This window comes from Lepeophtheirus salmonis, chromosome 5 (assembly GCF_016086655.4).
Source record: "Lepeophtheirus salmonis chromosome 5, UVic_Lsal_1.4, whole genome shotgun sequence".
In the NCBI taxonomy this organism is placed as follows: domain Eukaryota; kingdom Metazoa; phylum Arthropoda; class Copepoda; order Siphonostomatoida; family Caligidae; genus Lepeophtheirus; species Lepeophtheirus salmonis.
The window spans coordinates 67,389,681-67,408,767 of NC_052135.2; the positions used below are offsets into that span (position 1 = coordinate 67,389,681).

The following is a 19,087-nucleotide window of genomic DNA, read 5'->3' on the forward strand; positions in this document are numbered from 1 at the left end:
ATATCAATTTTATATATCGATCCAATAATCGAGAATAATACAACATATAGACTCAATAATGTATAAACATAAAATAACTTTAAGATATTTGGACTTAATTCACTTTGAAACTATATTACATTTCTTATTCTTATTGTATAAAGGAGACTTCTCTTTTAACAACTTTTAAAATTTTCATGCTTTTTAAATAACTAGAGAAAACTACACAGTTTTATGCATTTGGCCAATTACGTAATCATAAATTATTTAGGAGTAAGACGTTATTATTAAGCAAATTTATTCGTTAAATGATCAAATGCAAGTAATAAAAATATTGGTCACTATATGAGGGTTGTAATTTTTATTCCAATGTCACTACAATCTGGTTTCACACTAGGTAATAATTACTTTTAGATAGTGAGAAATAATTCAAAAGTGTAGTCTACCTTGAAAAAAATCCAAAAAAGACCCTGGAGTTGCAGGTAGTGTCCGTTTAATTGATTAATCTATTGCCAGTACTGTGAATGGAAACAATTAATAATTAATCTACAGCAACAAAAAACATAACCAAAACATTTTCATTTGAAATTTTATATAAATAATTTACGATATCATTTTTTTGAATTTTCATTCTTAATACGATGTAAAGTACTCCGAGCAACAAATAAGTAAAAGGTTAAAAAATATTGCAAGTAGATTAAAATACTCGTACTTATATGTCGTGGTAAATTAATTAACTCATTGCCTAGAATGAGTAAACTCTATGTTGCAATCTAAAAAGTCCATTTTATTGAAAAATAGATAAAATGCAAAGTTAAAAAGTGGTGAGAGGGTAAATTGAGAAATATTTAAGGGGGATTACTACATGGATGATGTGTGTACAGTCTACAAGTATATTTTTATAGCCAATTTATTTATAAAAAAACTTTGCATACTATCATGTTCTAACCGATGGTGTCTTGTTTTTTGTAGGAGTGAAAATTATATAATAAATTAAATATTGGAGGCATAAAAATGACTAACGTGACATTTTCTCTTTGCCAAATAAAACATATTTTAAACCACAGAACCTTTTTATTTTGGCAGGGAGCTTTGAAGATTGTAAAATGAAAAGATCTTAGATATAAATTGTGCGTACACGGTACACTCATGATTGATGTGGTATCCCAAAATAATTGATAATAAAATATTTTTAAGGAAAATTCTTTTAAAAATTTCCATCATAAGACTTTTTTTGGTAGGATCTGCAAAACCCCAACAAAAGTTTTACTGTTTAGATTTGTAAATTCAATTTATATATTTTAATTCATTATTTTTAAAATATCAAATATAAGCTGTATAATTTTTATATATTATGTCTAACTATCTAGTACATAAAGAAACTCGTTCGAGGTAACTATTGGTTTTGACGCAAATACAGTCATATTTTTTTCTCTCCTCAAGCTGCGACTCACTTTTATCCCTTTCTCTTCGTGTTTCTCAGTTTATTTAGCATTTGAATATCACAAAAGAAGGATACAAAATTTTGTATGCCTTAAAAAGTTTTACATCGATGATTATTTACATACCAGAATACAAATTGAGTCTAAATACTGGAAGAAAAAAATAATCACTATCCCTGGAAATAGAAAAAAGAAAGTATTTCGGTAAGCAAAAAGTTATAATTAAATTATAAACAAAGTACCACAAGTAATCTGTTGAAATCGATAATGAATGTACTTTATTTATTTATTAATATGGTAAATAAATAAAATGAACTTATTTTTAACAAAGACTGCAACACGGTAACCAATTGTTTCATTTAATGTTGTTTGAAAGGTTCACTTTTTATTCAGGTATCCATGACATTTTATGGTCATTTGCTGTTGTGTTCCGACATTTTGAGAATATAACAACAAAAAAAAATAAAAATAGAAAGAAGTTTAAATTACTCTAATCAACAAAATGTTTACTTATTTTTCTCATTGATTGAAATCGTTTGTTCCTAATTGTTTTTACATGTAGAAAACATAAAAATGACGTTTTTAAAAAAATTCTGATTTTCTTTTCTGACCCGAATAATCATTTAAAAAAAAATAAAGAGTTTCCACATCTACATAATTTATTTAATTTCAACATATTATTCTGTAATATATATACATAAAACACAATATGATTAAACACATTTTGTAGTTACGTCTTTTCAGATTTACAAAATATGCTAATTATTCCAATATATATTTTTCTGAATCAGAGAAAATGTCTTGTAATTAAAAAAGTGAATGAAAATTGGCCATGTTTTAGAAATCTTATAAATTCAACGAAGTGACATAGCGCAATCGACAACACGCTCGGAAGAAATTATTCTTTTGAACTCAATGCAAGTAAGTTCAATAATCGAGCGCTACTAGAAAAGAAAAAATACATTATGCACAGGGTTGTTTAGGCACGTCTGAACAACCTTATCTGCATCCTGATCAATAAGGGAAGCAAGAAGAGGGTTGAAAATTTATTTACAAGTTCTAACAATACAAAAAAGAAAAAGATCATTCAATATATCCACCATCTTCCCCAATCATTATCTTGATAAAAGGTCAAATTAAGGATTTGTATGGTATGCACCATAATAAAAAATAAATCCAATTATAACATTAGTTTGTATTAAGGTTAAGACATACAGCTTAAAAAACCTTAAGTCTTAACTTTAAGACAAACTATGATTTATACCATCGTGATCCAAATTATCAATCTTTTTAAAAATATAATCCTTTAATTGATCATCTAGAGTTAGACTAATTAAGTATGAATAAACATTATAATATTACTCTGCCTCAGCTATGAATTATTTTTCAAGTCCATATACATGGTAGTTCAGGTAAATCCGGACAATCTTAAACTACATCCTGAACAAGAATAAAAGCATTTAACTCAGTTATTTCTATTTTAAAGTGAGAGGTTGAGCGTTAGCTTTAAGTTAGTAAAATAACTTTTGATTCAAAACAAATATTTACAATGGGGGAGACCCGTATGAACACCAGAATCTAATTGGTTTTCACAGGACTCAGCCCTGTATACATCTAGAAGATGCTTGGGTATCCAAAGAACACAGTCAACTTTGGTTAAATTATTACATAAAATTTAGGTCTGGAACTCTATAATTATCCCAAGCTTAATTCATCTTAAAAAGTAACTCCTATTACAGAGCATATATTAAAAAAAAAATAAACAGGATTTGAGAGCACCTCATATGAAATGAAAAGAGACCGTATATATCGCAAAGGACGTCACAGCACTTAGTATTCAAGAAATTTATACTAGCAGTGGGACTACCATCTAAAAGAAGGACTTCACATAGATCCATGTGACTGATGCAATATTACCAAATCAGTTGGAAATTTCTAGCAGAGATTGCCCTACGCTTAGAACTAAATTATCTTTATAGTTATCCCGTTACTTGTCTACACGAGTCCCTAAATTACAACAATAGGTTATTGAATCATGAGGGACGACTCAAGTCTGTTTGAATGATCTTTTCCGAACAACTTAGACAATACTGCAAACCAACCCTCACCTCATATAATTCCCTGGTAAGAGATCATTTCTTGAAGATTTGGCATAGTTCCAACGTTGCCAACGTTCCAAACAGCTTTTTGAAACGTTGGCATAGTTCCAACGTTGAAAAAAGCTGTTCGGAACCATTCATTCCTGATTTATTGGTCTTTGGAAATGTTACCATCAGATTGCTTAAAATGCTAATAGCCAGGAGTGTAAGGCATACCAACCCCAAAAATTTGTTGAAAAACTGCTATTGAATAGTCACAGTGCTCATGACAACTCCTTTCCTAATATTTCTAAATGTGTTTTAAATAACCCCTTCACAAACACGCATCAGAAGCTGTTTCGACTGGCAATCTCTTTACGAATTTCAAACACTTTCTGAATACAAAAAATGTAATTTGTGGTTGAAAATCTTTGTGGGATACCAGAAGCTATCGGAGCTACGAGGCATGTTCGAGTAAAGGGTCAAAGAAAACTACTGAGTAAATGTAAAGGAGAGTGACTTGCTTTTCTTGATGTTTCCAGAAGCTGACGAAGACATAATGATAGATACACTTATTACTGGATTTCTTCATATACACAAATGGATACTGCAGAGTCTAGTGCAACAGGTCATGAATACTGAAATTGATTGAGAAGGAAAAGGGTTCACTCACACTCATCCCGAAGGGGGGTAAAAATATATGATGGGTCGAAAAGAAGAAAAAAAAAGGACAATTCATTTTACTTTTATTTAGATTGGATCGACTCAGAATGAAATTATCATTTTAATAACTAAAATTTTCCTCCTAACATAAAAGTTTGGGGATTTTTTTTTCTACGAGTGAAAATAAATGAATTTGTTAAAGTCCTTTGATTATAATTTTTTTTGTGTGTTTTTTTTAATTTTTTATTAGTTAAATACATATTCAATTTATTTGTTTCTGTGATAATGATTATGTTCTCTTATTTTGGTTGATAATAATTAATAATTTATAAAATAGTTTCTCAATAGGACAGTAAAAAAAAACTACAAATGATCCTTTCTTATAAAAAAGGAATTACATTTTTTATTTTTTCACGTCTTAAAAAATCTCAAATTAAAAAAAAAAAAAATATTGCATTGTGTTATTCTGGTCAAAGTAAAGTCCAAAAACGATATCTTTAATATTAATCTATATGGAACTTTTATAAAAAGAAAATTTTAGATTCGTAAGTACAAATTCTTAAAAAACATGTTTATAAAATAAAAAGTATTCAATTATTTTTTCAAATTGTCTATCATTTATATTGCTTGACAAAAATAAAGTTGAAATAGATTAAGCACTATTTTTGTTAACATTACATCAATGAAGTGTGTTTTTATAATGTAATTAATTTAAACACATACTCACATGCACTCATAAATAATATTTCTATAAAACTCTATACAATAGATATTTCAACTTTTTTCTCCTTTTTTTATTTTTTTCCTACTGAAAATACCAATTTATTGTTATCAAATATTTTTCCTCACATTAATTAAACGTTTATTTATTAAGTATTTCTTTTTCTTATTACCAAAAGTTTGTAAGATAATTAAAACAATCGTACTTGTAAATAATTTTTGTTTGTGCATAGTAATTGAAGAAAATGATTATTTTTATTTTAATTAGTACGAAAATAAATTAAAAATATGAAAAAAGATACATAAATGTAGGTTTTTACTTTTTTAATCATGTACCTATTTGTTTCCGTGACAATCTTAGAATAGAACTTTACTTTATTTTAAAATCATGTTAAAATACTATATGCTTTCGAACTTGTATTACGCAGTCAGACAGTCAGGCAAGTGACATCTTTATCCATTTCCAGTTTTTTAGAACAATTGTAAGGTTGAGAAAAAATGAATAAATGAAAGCAATTATAAGATACCCTTTGCTCTTGAGAAATAACAAGATAACATTTATTTTTAAAGAGAAAATGAGAGAAAGACAGACAAGTTGGAGAAATCCTTCATCTATGTGAATTTATACATATTTTATGTATTAACTAATCAAAAGTGTCATTTTTCTTTGTTTTGTCCTCAACAGTCTATGTAAGTTTTAAAAAAGTGACAGTTTAAATTAGGTCCATCTATGAACCTATACCATATACCAGGTGTCCAAAAATTAACAATTAAGTTGTGAAATTAAATTTTAACAATATCTATTGCTGTTTTAAGATGTGCTATGATTTTACATAAAAAAGTAAGTCATTTGTCTCATCTTTTTATATTTAAAGATTACATCTTACTCATTAGTGTATGCCTCAACAGAGTTACAGACAAAACTTGAAGGTGGATTTCAGGTTATTGGCAGACATGTTATTTCAGTGGAGATCAACATTTGTTAAAGTGTCTACATTTGAATGTTGGATAGCACACTCAACTGCTCTACATGTGCTCATAAAAAATTGTACAGAAGGCTCAGGTTACGTCTTGACGGCGGCTAAAAGTCATTAGGTCAGAATTTTTTGTAACTAATCTTACTCTTGGGTTATCTTCCACTTTGGTTTTAACATTTTGCATCAAACTACTCCAACCAATTTTCTTAGTAATAAGAAAATCGATGTAAACAAAGACTTTAGTATATTTAGTTTAATCATGGCGCCATCACATAAATAAGGGATTTTGTGATTGCTATAATCATTTACAGGGACCATCAATTTGAAAAAGAACAGCGCATGTTTATGGATAAACAGTGATAATTTACGTAACTGCTCGTCGGGGATAGCAGGAACACGCTTAATACAGGTTTTTATCTTATAAGATTTCTGAGTATGCTGCTGAGTGCAGTAATATACTTAAATTAGGTACACCTTACACCAAACCTGCCTATACTTTTCAAACAAAAATCACTGTATATCAAAGTAGGGTTGTTTCTTTGTCCTTTTAAAAAATCCATATATTTTTATTTATGATACTTGAACAACTAAAAAAGTAAGTTTCAGTTAAGACTCATTACTTCTAGTCAACAGAGAATTCCAAAAAAATTATGCAAATTTTAGATTAAAGTCGAGATATTAATTACATAAATTCATCAATTGTGTCATGTACAGTATTCTCTTATGTTCATATATTTGTAAAATATTCTATTGTATTTGAAAAATTATTTCAATGAACTTTTTTTTGCAAAAGTAGGTTTTAGAGGATATACTTATATAAATTAAAGAAAGGAGAGAGTGTTTATTTTACATCAAGATTTGGTAATTATATTTATCCCTACATATTGTTTTACGTCTTTATATTTATTTTGCACTGACATTTTTTAAACAAGTTTGATGACAAAGTAGGTCTTCAAACTTACATTAAACAATATGGGAATTAAATATCGTCTAAAGTTTTGCAAGTGTACATAAGTGTTACAATATAGACAAAATAAATCGAATTACTCAATTTTGGGGAAAAAAACAAATACTTACTTTTGTACTATATTTATAAGTTTTAGTGGAACTCTATAAATAAAATGGTAATACATTTCATTGCTAAAATTTAGAAATATGTATAAATTAATTGAATTGCATCAGTAGAGTTTAAAAATAATTATGATCAAATTAACAGAGGAAGGTTTTCTCAAGATTATTTCCACCACTTGGTCTTATCAAAAAATATTGAAAATTTCTTTCAATTTAAAAGTTTAGTAAAAAAAATTGGCAAAGATTCATCGATGTAACTTTATCAAATAACTATGACATGTCTTGACAATTTTTTCAGCTGTATATGAGTTTTACTCCCGCATAATGACTGCCTTAAACAAGTCAATGATGGGAGGCGGTAAGTATCACTAACCTTATTATCAAGGACGATCTACCAAAAATAGTCCAAGGGATTTAAATTTTTATTGTTGACCTATGATTCTTATTAGTATCTCTGGAATATGATATTATTCAACCACATTTGTGTCCGTCCAAATTTTCAGTCCAACGAGATCTGCAATTTTCTTTTGATGAGCTACGGTGTCAAGAATAGCATTATACTTTAATTGTTTGTCTTCGTTCATTGCCATTTTTGAATCCTTTTTCTTTTAATAAAAAAAAATACAAAAATAAACTTATAAAGAAAACTTCATTTCTTAACCTTTATGTGTTCTATTACATAATACTCATAATGTAAGAGGTTGTGGACCCAAAAATAAGAAAAGAATATATTTTTTATATCCCATATTTTTTGTGGAATATTATCCCACAGATACTGATATAAATACTAAAAATATTAACTATTTTGAATATCTATTTGGATGTTTCAAACATAATATTATTTTATAAAGGGAAAAATATTATTCTATTTAAATGAGTTATTCTCAGTTGATATAAATCATGAAAAAATAAATATTTAAATTATAATAGCACGAAATTATTTTCAAGTATGTATCATACAAAATCTGGGCTCACATTATAGTCAAATCTAAATAACGGCTACATTCAAACCAAAACTCCTTTTCAAAAGTATTTACAATCTATGTCTACGTATATATTATCATATGTGTGATGAATAAAAAAATATTATACCATTGTTTTGTCCTAAAAATATAAGTAGGATAGTTATATATTCATTATTTATTGGTCTATAATTTCTATTAGATAAATATTTCAATTATTCTACTATAAGACCCGATATTTAGGGTTAATTATTATAAAAATATCTTCTAAATAAAAATTAAGCTATGGTAATTAGTACTCTCACATTTAATAGGAGGCGCTTCTTTAAGTGCAAGGAATAAAAAAGCTTTAGAAACAATAAAAAGTGAAAAAACTCCTTCTCCAACGATACTCAGATCCATTATTCAATGTTGTGAATTTGTGTCTTTTCGTTATGTTGTGAATTGATTGAATATGAAAGGCACCCTAGTCCATATTTGAAGATTTGCTAACCGATTTAATCTTACAATCAAAGAATCGAAACTTCACTTAGACTCGATAGCTAGGGGGGGTTACAAGGAGTGTCTACATTAGTTTTTATTTCCCCTAAATTATTTAGACTTATTATATTAGTATATTACTATATCTTCCAAGATCCTATGATTTTGACAGAAAATAATTTCCTGTAATTCAAGAAGAAAATATCTAATGTCATCCTTAATTATTTTCTCTTCTAGGATTATGAGATACTAATATTTTTATTTTATCTCTGATAAATATTGCAATAATAAAAACTTAAGTGTTTTCGACCCATGATTTGAAACTATTCGAATTGAATTTACTAAAATAATAACTGAAAATGTGTAGTTTCTTCAATACATGCTATTGTATATATATTGAGCCATAATCTACCTTTGAAAATACAATTTTAGGGTCCATGTTCAAATCATAAAAGTTATTAATACATTTGTGAATTGATAGTTAAAAATAAAGTTTTGTAATATTTGATAAAGGGCTTTTTGACATTAAAAACATTGGATCTTAATCAAGTATGAATTTCACCTGGCAAATTTGGAAGTTCAGAAAATGATTTTTTTCCCCTTAAATATCTTACAAATGAATAGTGGATATTTAAACTGGTTTAATGTCTTACTTTTTTGAAATACACATTTATTGACTTACAATTATGCAGGAGGTAGACAACAAAAACTATCCAACAATAGTAATCTTCTTATTCCTTCTATAAATTATGACTTTTATTTTGTACAAATAAATTTCACGCACAATTTTTTTTATGCAATGTGTACAAAATCCCCATTTTAGATCTCCTTTTTCAAATAATTAATTTGCAAATTACATCCATCAAATATAAGTGTTTTTTTTTATTCCTTGTTACATAAAAACACATCATTTTCTTATTCAAGTAGAAGTTCTTGATCCGGATCCAAAGATGTAGATAAATCTTTATTTGTGCAATCAAAGTTATATGATGGGGCTTATAATAGAAAACAAGTAGATTAAAATTTAAAAAAAAAGAAGCAACGGAAATGATGAGTTATACCTTGTAATAAATTACTCAAAGAATATGAGAAAGTATTTTGTAACCAAATAATTTGTTGATAAAGATAAAATTGATTGATTATCTTCGGTTAAATTGATAGATGGTATAGGACAAGAAGTTGAAGGAGGAACGAAATTGTTATGGTACGAAGTAGATGGAAACACAATATCATTATCTTGAGAAGAAGGAATATTAACTATTTCTGGTTGGAAAAGTTCGAATCGATTTTTAAAGACCTAAAGGAAATCTTTTTTTTTTCATTACAATTAACCAAACGAAGAACATTTTTCATTAGATATTCCATTCTTTCCTCTGGTAATTTTTTCATTGTCAAAATTGAAGAAATATGATATTCTTAAGTGATTTTTCTTTGTCGTCACCTGAAAAGAAGAAAAAAATACCTGGTGAATTAACTCAAGAAAAGGAGAATCAAAAATGATCAGTGATCATAGTATATTGTATTATATCAATATGGCTCTATTGAAATAATAGTTTGAATTACACTTACATTTAATTGTAATTTAATATATTTTTAAACTAATTGTATTTTAATAATTTACATTTATGTTAGCTTAGGAATAATCATCTTGAAATATACGTATTTAAGAGTATTTTAATTTAAAAATATATTCGTCAGGAATATATAACGGCAAATAAGAGTACAGAATTCCAGGTTTAACAAATTTATAGGAATAGCTTGTGTACTATCGAACCATTTTTTACATTTGCAACTCTAGGAAAAACAGATGTGAAGGTAAATATGTGATATTTTTTATTCCTTATAAAGGGCAGAAATAATTGTCAAAAAATGTATTCCAATTATACCACTGAATTATTGGTCATCTAATCTTTTGGGGTATTCAATCCTCGAATTGTAATCACTATGTTCAGTTTGGACATGGTGCAAGTACTCCTTAATACTATCATTAATATTCAATGTACAATCAACCAAAGGGTTAGTTTATCTGAGATTAGAGATTATCTGAACAGCAAGACCAATTCTGGAGAATGGTTATAATAAATATGACAAAAATTGACGCACTTTCCCAGTATAACCGATTCGGGACATACAGTTTTCCAATGACAAATGAAACTTTATCTTTTACAATATTTATTGTATCCTTGATACAAACATAATTGTTTATATGTACTATATATAACTTCCCTATTTCAATTACTAGGGAAACGTACATGCCTTTGAGATCATAATAAGATGCACCTTTTCCCCGAACAAAAATACAATGATCTTTCATTAGGTTTTCCAAAAAATATAATATAGATTATTTTCTTTTATTTATATTTCGATTGTACAAGTTATTAGATAGATTTCCAGTCTATTTATGACGTTTATGTTCGAATCCATTCTTTAAATATTGAGTATATAGTCTCTGAACTATAGCAAAAAGGAGGACAAAAACTGCCAGACAAACTATCCGTCTACTAATTTGGAATTCGGTCTTTTGATATTCTATATCCAGTGTAGTAAAATGTCTCAACTTTATGACTCAATGGAGAAATGGGAAACATTTTCCAGTATTACTCTCGCCTATAAAAAACGTCTTCGTGGCTAAACCCATTAAGATAAAGAGTTTTATTTCCAAAAGTATCCAAAGGTCCCAGTAAAGAAAATTTTTTTCTTTGAGGAACCTTTTCATTCCTTATCTTTCTTTCACATCCACATCGCGTTTCCAAGGTCGGATCCGAGAGATATTGCTACCAGATAAAGAACAAATCAGGAAACTCATGATAATATTACTGCAAAAAATCAACTGAATATTGGGGTCAAAGAATATAACCATATTTAAAGTAAGAACTTCATTTCAGATAAATCGGTGAAGAACATAATTATACCAACATGAATATATATTCCTTCTATATTACAAACTTTATTCTTTGTCGTCTTTGAAAGGTTCTATTGGCTTCATGAATGCATTAAGCTATATTAAATATCCATTTAAATTAAACCAGATATTCTTAGCTATAATAAAATGTCCTGTTTTTACGATTTTTTTGAGAAAAAGTGGTGAAATTTATAGTGACAATAATATTTTTTTCTTTCTTATTAACAAAAATAGCTAGAAAAATAAAAATCAAGTTTTCTCCTTTCCTTCTATATCTTTTGTATTACCATATTTTCATTCATTCAAATTACATTTGATATATTCGTGAAAATTATCTCCCAATGTAGACAATCTCTCTATACTTTGTTTTTTTAGTCTTTTTAAGGAGAAAATATGTCTCTTACGGAAAGTATTTCAGCCCAAACTTCTCCCCTTTTTCATTTTTTTTCTCTCAAAAACTAAGGAGATGCCACGAAAGTTTGGTATTTCCTTGATCGATTCTTTTTTTTTTTTTTTTTTGCAACATAAATTTACCCCATTCATACCAAAAGATTTGTGCAAACAGCTTAAGTTCAAGTAATTGGAGGAGCAGAGCACTTCAAAGATCATATAATCCCCGAAATTTTACCTTGTTGGACAATTTTCACCTGTTGAAAACCATTTATGGTAAACAGTTTCCATTAGTCTTTAGGAATTATTGATTTACAATCCAGATTTAATCGATAACTTACTACAGAAACATAGAATAATATATATTTTACCCAACAATTAAACATTTGAATTTGCTTCTAGAATGAAGATGAGATCATCCGCACAGACAACCACTAAATTTTTCTTCTCATAGAAGAAGATACCGCACCTTCATAATTACGTTATAAATAAGGAATAAAAATTTTCTATTGTTGAATAATATTGTTGTATTGATAAGTAATTTTTAAATCTTTTTATCAATTTTATCAGTTGGAGATGGTTGATGTTCTTTTGTAAAGAAGATCATGTCGAGGTAAATATTTCTTCACAGTTCTGAAATGAATAAATGATATATGAATAAATTGTGTCTGACACCTTGCTAAAACTTACTTTTAGATTACAAAATTGGATATATTATCATACCATTGTATTTTTTGGCGAATTTTCTTGACATTTACTACAATCTCAGACACTCGATACATGTTAAGAATAATATCTTGTAGTTTTTCGTACAAATAATCAGCATTTTTACATATTTTTGGAACAGCTTCTTTCTTTAAAAAAATATCATATATGACAGGGTGTCGGCTCAAATAAATTTTTGGAAAATTTATTCTTCGATATTATACGGATAAATGGCTTAGACTTAATCAATTCAATGATCAGCTTCAGAATCTTAAAAACCTCTCTTTTAATGTTGCAAAAAAATATTTAGTAGAAGAAACAACTTTGTAAGTTTAGAAGACACAAGAGATTTAAAAACATGACATCAGATCAATGATTTTTTCTGATCTTTGAAACTGTCTGTAAAATTTCGTTAAAAGTAGGATATTTCTTATGAAAACGATATATTCTTATAAATCAATATTTTAATTTTCTAATTTACAAATGAAATAAAAATCTAAAAAAATGAATAGAACTGATTAAAAATGGATTCCTGAGCAACATCAAGGATCACTAAAATATTTTTATTTGAAATTTAATGCGCTTATCTTATACAACTTAACGAGATATCTGCATTTCCTAGAAACCATAATTTTAAATTGAACAACACTCGATTCGAGCTAGACTCTTGAGTTATGCAGTGACCACAGTAAATCATTTATACTATTATTTTTTGTGTAATATTAAGTAAAGTAGTTCTTGTATCTTTGAGATTAAAATTACCGTAACAGAATAAAAAACCAAAATTGTGCGTGATTGGCTGCTACATTATTAGAACCAAACAACAATATTGACACTTTCAACTGTTTTGCTTGCGTTTTGGCCTTTTTCGAATAAAAACTGTATAATATGATGTAGTTTCTCTTTTCTGGTGTCCATCTTAGATGTGAACTCAAATAACACTAAGGTTAAGAATTACAAAGCTTTTTTAGCACAAAATCTTATCTTTTTTAAATACTATCTAGCGTAAACCGATTTCACTTATAAAGGACGAGATAAATATTTCTATAGCAATCTATTGGGAAAGTAATAGATTTATAATATCTGTTAAAAGTTCAAATCGAGAATTTTCGAAACCCTTAATTTGATTTTTTTTAAATACTAATTCTTAATCAACGCTTGAAGTTCAACTTGAATCAAGGCCCGATTATTTAGCGCAACATTAAAAAAAAAGATGTTGTATTATATTTAATAGATTCAAAAAGTTTTGCAAACATCCGAGGAAGAAATTTGCTTACTCCAAGGTGGTACGGAATGTTGATGTATAAGTGCATTTCAAAATGTCATTTTAGTCTTTCGTGTTGCTATAAGTAATTGGTTTAAGTCAGTTTCTCCGAATGTAACAAGATTTTTTCATCGAAAATATATGTGTGTGTGTAACATCCAAATGTCAAAAGTTGTATGCAAATAATGTAACATCCAGTGTCATTTAAAGCCTCAGTTGTGCTATCATTTTTTCCTGAAAATGATTTATAATGCCTAATTAATAATAATATTTTCAAATCCCATCTTGTCAACATTTAATACTTTGCCTTAACAGTTACTGGTCATTATAAATAATAGTTACATATTACATAGAATACTTAGGAAAAGTATTAAAAAAAATAATTTATTATATAGCACCATCAGGAGTTGTATACATTACCTAGGCATTCTATATAATGCCTAATTATACATTTTGTCAATAACATATATAATGGGAGTCTTATTTTTTATTATTATACAAAAAAAATGAGTGCCTTCGGCTTGTAAAAGTAAACTCTTCTTCTTAATTTTTACAATTTGTTTATACCAAATACAACCTGTATATGTTGTTTTAAGTGTAAACGGCATTTTTGGGTTCATAAACTATAAAAGCCTATTTAAAAAAAATTACAAATTATTTTATGTTAAATAGAATGACAATTGAGTGTAGATTCAATCCCAAACAGAATAAATATTTCGCATTTTCCAGAGAAAACGTTTCCATTTGGGTCATGAGCTTATATTTTTTGGCTTTGTAGTTCATAATCACTACCTAAATGCTGGGGAAACATAGATCCAGAATATTGATGATAGATTAGGAATTTCATTAAAATTAGAATCTTAACGAAATTGTGAAAATAAAAAAATACAAAAAGTTTTTAAATGATGTTTTAAGAGCAAAAAAAGAAAGTAATAGAGGGTAAACTATATAAATTTTCATTTTCAAATAAGTTGTAATGCTGATTGAAGGCAAATTATATGTGTTATGTTTTTCTACAATTAACTTCTGTTTGTACAATTAAATAGCAATAGTGAAGGAAATTTTAAGGTTTTTTTGCATCAGAATAAGAAGATGTGTTTCTAATTCCTTATTTATTGTTTCTTGGAAATATTTTTTTTACAACATCTACATAATTTTGTAAATTGCTATCTAAATAAATGAAAAATCAAGAAATATAGTTTGCACAGATATGTTATAGCCTACTTGTTCCTTTTTGTGACAATATACATAGATGAAAATAAGTTGGTGGTATATTTATGAAAAAAAACTAAAAATTAACGTGGTAAACCTGACAATTTGAAGAATGTCTGGAAGAAAAGCAGTATAGGGATCATGACGTTTTATTAAATTAGCTGCAAGCAGTTTCTAGACAAAAGAAAAAAACATCATATCTGTGTTTATATATTGCATTGATATAGGTAGGAATTACTACAATGTGTATCCTCAATTAAATTTTAAATAACAAAACTTATTTATTTTGTCTGGGAGAAGTGTCGAGGATTGAAAATTATAATATGTAAAATCTGAGAAACAAATTGTGTGTACACACATGAGGGCAATAGTAACCCACACTAAGAAATAAACTGTTAAATTTCAAATATGGTTGAGATTTGCTGGAGCACAACACTTTTTAGGTTATTTTTTCTTAATTCTATAAAGTTCGACATTATAATATAAAAGACATGATGAAATGTAAAAGTAAATGAACTTTCATGAATACATGATATCAGAGTCTCATTAATCCTGTTAAAAACCCATTTCACAAGTACTTTTCCATCAAAAAATGTTGTTTATAAAAATGTCTATGTTTTGGATATATATTATTCGTAAGAAATAAAATGTTTGGTATTATTTTTTATCAAATAATAAAGAAGTTACATTGGATATACCTATGATAGTTTGTTATTTCCCGGAAGTCGTCTTTGAGCGAGATACAGAGAAACGAATTTTTAAATTATGGCATCTTGTTAGTAAATAATATATACTGGAAAGTATTTTTTCATATATTATAAGAATTAGCTAATTTTGGGGAATGATAAATAAATTAATAAAACTTACATTATGAAGTAATTAAACATTGAATTTTCTGAATATGTAAAATCTTTAAAAAATCCCGTTGAAATAGGATATCAGAATCTCAGGAGAGAACCCCAAATACTTTTTTTACATGCCTTAATAGTAGGATGAATAGATAGAACAGTTTGCTTAACGTCATCATTTATGAGGAGTAATATTTATTTTTCCCCTCTCTTTTTATTCATTTGAGTTATCCACACTTCCCTCCTTATATTTTCTTTGTTATCGTACTCTCTACATAAATTATTTAGAGTTTCTATTCTATCTCTAAATAGTCTGCATGATACATATTTCACAAGTTCCATTTTCTTTATTTGCTTCCTATTATGAAATTAATTATAATTCTGTTAGATGCCTGTTTTTTCCGATCTTTATTCACATCAGACATTTAAATACATATACAGATATATACAAAACATAAAATAAAATAATATAAAATTGCTAGGATAAATTACATTGAATGAAGATTAAGTATTTTAGCTTACTTATTGAACCGTGAAGAAGCCTTCATTTTTGTTATAGAACTAATATCAGCTGCACTGTCAAGCAATATTTGGATCTGCATTTAAACAAACTTTTCCAAATGATGGAGAACCCGAAATGTCTTTAATATACTCCCTAACTCTGCTTGTAAAATATTATTGTACCATTTGAAGCTATTATAGCCATAAATGATACAAATATACGCCAGCCATATCCAATTTTGTCATTGATTTTTGAACCATATGCGTAAACGTTAAAAACTTTTTAAACTAATAGTTTCCTGTAACCTTTTCTATTTTAATTGAATAATTATACCAATTTTCTATTTTCATTGCATAGATATTATAAATATCTATTTCAACTCTATTTGTGTCATTCAACCCCTTCTTTTGGATGTATTTGTTAGTATCCTGGTAATCCTTTTAAGTCTCAAACGCGGTGCAATTGCTTTTTTTTTATCCATAAATGAAGATGCTCTACATAAAGTAAGATTTTCAAAGCTCTTATTGGTGTAAATTTTATCACAATATAAAAAAGTAAAGATACTAACCTATTCATTATTCTTAAACTCTCAATCTTAAAAACTTTTTTTATTATATGTGGTGCCCATATTTCCACTCCGTAAGTCAAAATTGATTTGAGATAGGCTTTACATATCCATTTATGATTTAGTTTTCTTAAAGCCTACTCCGGCTTCAAATATACCCCTTTTCCCAGTTTTATTAATGTGATCTAAATTCACTTCCCAATTCTATCTTGTATCGATGAATAAACCAAGATACATTGAATGCCATACCGACTATATAATTGTACTATTCATATGTTATATTAATTTATGCACTTAATGAAATCAGGTACATATATTATATATATGATAGTATTCATTTTATACTTTTAATAAATCTTATTCGCACAACTGCTCATTTCATCCACCGTTTTTGCATTATATGCTTTTTTTAATAGTATATATTTATTTCCTTATAAAATTATAGTTTTTTTTATTTTAATTTAAGGGCATTTTTTAAAATTAGTCCACCTACTATATAAAGTTATGAAAAGACAAACAATAACTTATAAGACCTCACAAGAAGATACATAATAAATAAAATAAAACTACCTAATCACGAAAGAAAGATTTAAGGAAATCCGAATATATTTTTAATAACACGGCTTTCGTAAATCAAGTTCTACTATTACATAATTTGCTAACCCATGGTTCGGTATAATGATATGATTAATAAAACGTTTCCACGTGAATGAGCATAAAATTTTACCTTGCAGACATCCTTTTGTGGGCATAAATTATAGTTTAAATTCATGTTAAGAAAAAACAAATCATCAGTTTTATAAAAAGTATTTGTCGCATTTGTTTGTATAAGGTAAGCTTCTTCTATAGATTTAAATTGAAGATTATCCAAAGCTCCTTCTATGTCAAATAACACTATGATGTGTGGGTTTTAAGAAATACCACATTTTTACCACTTTTACTACTTTTCCTATCGCCAAATCTGTGGTCTAAAGTCTTTTCGATATCTAAGTTGATGAATCATAGAGTCGTTTAACTTTTGCTTCTAAGTCAGCCAATAAATTAATCTCTCTCTTCTATTAAGGGGCAAGTACACCATATTCCATTTTTTTTCAACATAATTTAGTTGGTTTATTTATTATATAGGGCATAGATAAATAAATAAAAAGTACATAAATAAAAATTATAGTTTAAGCTTAATGCTCCGGGGTGGAATTTTAACTAATATTTTAAAATCAATCTTTAAAAAAACAGTAAACATGGAAATTAACAATCATGATAAATATTTGTTAACATTTCTTAACAACCTTTTTAAAATACTTCTATGATTCCTTTAACTTGATGAAAGGTACTGCATTTCTTCTCCTGCAAAAAACTATGACTTAAATCTTGATTTAGGAATTAATCCTTGTTATTTTAACATTTTAAAAGATTTAAAAACATCTGGAATCAGTGGAATAATTAAAAACTTGTTTTTGTTCAATAAGTGTTTGAAGCAACACTCCATGTGTTTATATTTACCCTATGTATAGTTAAATGTCACCAAAATGTCCTCTTTTTAAATTTGTTATCTATAAATTACAGAATCGATCATCATCAATGAATTCACCTCAAACACTTAGAGCAGAAAAATATCTTTATTTCATAAATTTATGCCTGTTTTGATATAATTGTGTACTTCTTAATTAACATGTTGATATTAGTAGACTGCCTCCTGAATATTGATGCCCTGAAGACCTCTGTTAGCTAACAGTGGAAGATCATGAAAAAGGACTACGTTACCAATGTTTGTATGGGGTTCCTAAGGCGGTGAAGGTTGTCATTGAGACTTATGGTAGCTAGATTCATAATTAATGTGTATTATTATAGTAAAAAATATTATAAAATAAAAATTTCTTTTTACAACATCATGCTGATCAATTATGAATATTTTAATGACTACTTAGAGGCAGGTCTCAGTACTTTTTTTATACCTGGTATTGGTCCAAATAGCATTAGGCTTTTTCTCCAATAGAGATTGTCACGTAAAATTGAATATTGATTTACAACTAACTATGCAACCTCTATGATTTAACCTTTTAACTGAATTAAACTCTGAAATTAGTTAGTGTAAAAAAAGGTAAATATGCATGTCGGAAGGAAAAGTACAAAAAATATAATAGTGCTGACATCTTTTGAATGATAATAAACGACATATTGCGTCGAAAAAAATAAACAAACAGCCATTTTGTTTGTAGCTTTGAAGAGGAGAACCTTCTAGACTTTAAAAAGTATAAGTGAAAATAAAATGTTATAATTATATTCATATATATTCTAATTTGAAATATGTTTGAAAATTATTTACATCA

At 27.4% G+C, this 19,087-nt stretch overlaps 1 protein-coding gene across 2 annotated transcripts in view; it reads left to right on the forward strand.

Annotated features, from left to right (window-relative positions):
* Positions 1-1,462: 1,462 nt before the first annotated feature.
* Positions 1,463-19,087, forward strand: part of LOC121118215 (cephalotocin receptor 1-like) — a 40,739-nt gene continuing 23,114 nt past the window's right edge. Inside the window, exons 1-2 of one of the 2 annotated variants that reach the window (XM_071888919.1) lie at positions 1,463-1,625; positions 2,152-2,342. The gene's annotated coding sequence lies outside the window, so the exon portion shown is untranslated. The remainder of the gene's footprint in view (positions 1,626-2,151; positions 2,343-19,087) is intronic. The other variant, XM_040712768.2, reaches the window with a different exon arrangement.